The sequence below is a fragment of the Vollenhovia emeryi genome, unplaced genomic scaffold (genome assembly GCF_000949405.1).
Source record: "Vollenhovia emeryi isolate VEMERY1.0 unplaced genomic scaffold, V.emery_V1.0 DF939266.1, whole genome shotgun sequence".
Classification (NCBI taxonomy): domain Eukaryota; kingdom Metazoa; phylum Arthropoda; class Insecta; order Hymenoptera; family Formicidae; genus Vollenhovia; species Vollenhovia emeryi.
Genome location: NW_011967100.1, coordinates 149,812 through 153,042, shown reverse-complemented (window position 1 = coordinate 153,042; position 3,231 = coordinate 149,812). Strand labels below are relative to the sequence as shown.

The window sequence follows — 3,231 nt, the reverse complement described above, 5'->3', positions numbered from 1 at the left end:
ACGCCCACAGTCTCCGCGATATTTCCCGATATTTCAGACATCAATCGAATTCGAATTTGATTCGCTCCAAGTCGCTTTGCGACCTCATTTCGCAGATTCATCGGGCGCGACATTTATACTTGATCGCCGGAAGAGGGTGCGCACTTTTTGTACAGTAATATATTATAACGTTTGATTGGGATACATAAACAAAACAGTTATATTCCTTACAAAGATTCTAGCAATGGTACCGAAATTCATTTTTACCCAATGTGAACGATTAATATTTAGTCGTGGAACCTAAACTTTCCAGAAGGTATTGCTAGAATGTTGTAATACATAATATATAATATTATAATTGTGTTCAATACTTGGAGTCCAAAAATTCTGCGAGCGTATATACATCGAGCTTTCAATTTAAAACAACGCAATCTTACACACGAGAGCCTTAGGAATTTTATTAATTTGTTAAAGTACGCGGGCGTAATACGCGTTTCTTAATTTCATTAATTATTTGGTCGGACGGGAGGGTAATAATAGGGATATTGTTGTGGAAATGGTTGTACTGTGTTTTAAAACTGACGATTTAATTAGACTGTTTGTGGCAATGAATATTTCCACCTGCCTCGGTGGTCGAATTGGTGAGACGCCCGTCTAGTGAGAGGGAGGTCCAGGTTCAAACCCTGGCCGAGGTAATGTTTTTCGCAATAAATTCAAAATAAGAAATATTAAGATAAAATAAGATAATAAGATAAAGTAATTACCCACTGGGCATTAGTGGGCATTGGTGTAAAAGATTTTGGTCAGCGATTTCCCCCTCGGTTTGGACATTAGGTCTTGCTGCTCATATAAAGATATAATAAGATAAAATTCGATAAAACAAGATGAATAAGATAAAGTAACGCCCGCTGGGCATTGGTGGGCGTTGGTGTACAAGATTTTGGCCAGCGGTTTCCCCCTCGCTGTGGAGGTTTACAAAATATATAAAGTAACTATTAATGTAACTATGTATTAAATTAGTTACTGGTTACCGAAAAGATGTAACTAAGTTAAGTTACAGTTACAGACGGAGAGAAAGTAACGAAATTAAGTTAGAGTTACCAAAAAAGAGTAACTGTAACTTCGTTACAAGTAACGAGTTACTTTCCAACCCTGTGTTTACCACACGAGAGCCTTATGAATTTTATTCATTCGTTAGTACAATCTTAAGTTCATATCGTATAAGTTCAACTGATTTCGCGTTTCTATCGGTTTCATTTCAGAGCGCACGGCTATTTTGACGCAGCTGATTAATTAATAACCTGGTAATTCGCGGCTGCCGTCGTAATAACGAGAGTGCGTACTAAATTTTACAATTCGTTTAATAAATTTTGTTACTTCCGACGTAGGATGTGTGTCGAGGCGAAATATATAACAGCTGGTCTGAAACAACACACGATACTCAATTAGTCGATAAGGGGGTGAAAGATCACGTGCAGTCATATATACACATGCTATACGTGAATGCTTGCACAGTGCGGTATGTACGGGTAAATATATAAAGCCCGCGGGCTTGTCAGGTCGCTGAGCGAGCTACCGAGCCATAAACCATCCGCGACTCCCCGTGCTTCTATCTCTCCCGCGTCTTCGTGGGTCGGCAAAAACGCGTGCACCGCAGAAATTGAAAACCATCGTCGGCCTTGCCGCCGTGTCTCGTCTTACAAATTAGAAGCGCGCCACGACGGAACGTTTGACCAAGTAACCGAACGTGCAACGCTGAAATTCTCTCGTAAGACGACTCGCCGGCCGTAACTAATAAAAGTAAGAACAATTAATATAATCCCAGACGCGAGAACTTTCGCGCGCAAGAACAGCGCGTGAACTCCAGCGTAGATAAACGTGAAAAAAGAAGTGACTTTACGGATTATAAATATTTCACTTGAACGTCACTGAAGAGGCGAGATGCCACGAGAGCGCTTCTTTTGCTCTGGTGAAAGTCTTTTATAAAAAAAAGAGAAAGAAAAAATATCTGTGCGACTTGTCCAAGTTACACGGCTGCTTCGACAGTGGACGTGTCTATTTCAGCGTTAACGCTGTTTACGCCCGAATGCCCATCTGGATACATTCGCCCCGTTGGCCTACATACACAGAAGTTCATAGCTGAAAAGAATCAATACGTTACCTTTACCTCTACCTCGTTTTCCCGCAGCACGTGCCGTCGTGCAATCGCTATTCCTCCACGAGACACGTACTTAACGTATATACGCGATTCCAGAATCGCAATCGCGCAGAGTTTCGTGGCAATCTGTAAACTCGGGCGCGATACGATCCTAACGCGGGGAGGCGTCTCGGGAAAAAATGGCGAGAGACCCCTTTCCGTCCTCCTTAATTCTTTCCGGGGTACCGGAGCCCCACGAGACATCGATCTTGCGCGGGAGGCGATTTGACGCGCGCCGCTGCACCACGCTCGCGAAACACGTGGCGTCCAGGGATTAACCTCAGAACCGCGCAACTCCACGCGACGTCATAAACTACTCCGTCCGAGGAACCCGGGCGCTTTAGTTATTTATACCTTTCTTATCCGTCAACGAAGACAACCTGCGTACGCTCGCCGCGGAACGCCACGAGATACGGGATACCACGTTTCCATGGTAAAGCGGGGAGCACACACTTTTGCATAAGTGCATAAGCATATGCATAACAAATTTGATTGGTCCATTTCCTTATGCATTTGCTTATAGACCAATCAAATTCGTTATGCATATGCTTATGCACTTATGCAGAAGTGTGTGCTCCCCGCTTAACGAATAGGCGTGGATCTTCGGGGAGGTAGGCTCTAAGGCGCGCCACTTGTTCATTTTTCGGCGAGAAAAATAACGGGCCATGACTAGACCAGGATTCGAGGCCTGGGGCGCAAAGAAAAAAATCTTACTGACGCAGATGGATTTCTAGGTGTCGCGGCAAAAATTTATCGCTATTTTATGTATCCGGTTAGAAAATTGTTCCTAGCCTACATTTATAATAGCAACCATAGACATAGAAAAATAACGGGCTATGACTAGACCAGGATTCGAGCCTGGGGCTCGAAAAGAAAAAATCTTACTGACGCAGGTAGATTTCTAGGTGTCGCGGCAAAAATTTATCGCTATTTTATGTACCCGTTAGAAAATTGTTTGTAGCCTACAAAATTTATAACAGCAACCATAGACATAGTAAATATAGACTGAGCGTCCCATTGAATAAGCTGAAGCTTGTGAAGAGAGAGAGAGAGAG

The 3,231-nt window shown here is 43.1% G+C and overlaps 1 non-coding gene across 1 annotated transcript; it reads left to right on the top strand.

Moving 5' to 3' along the window:
- The first annotated feature begins 602 nt into the window (after nucleotides 1-602).
- Nucleotides 603-674, top strand: Trnat-agu. The gene has a single exon. It is a non-coding gene; the product is annotated as a tRNA-Thr (tRNA).
- The last annotated feature ends 2,557 nt before the right edge of the window (nucleotides 675-3,231 follow it).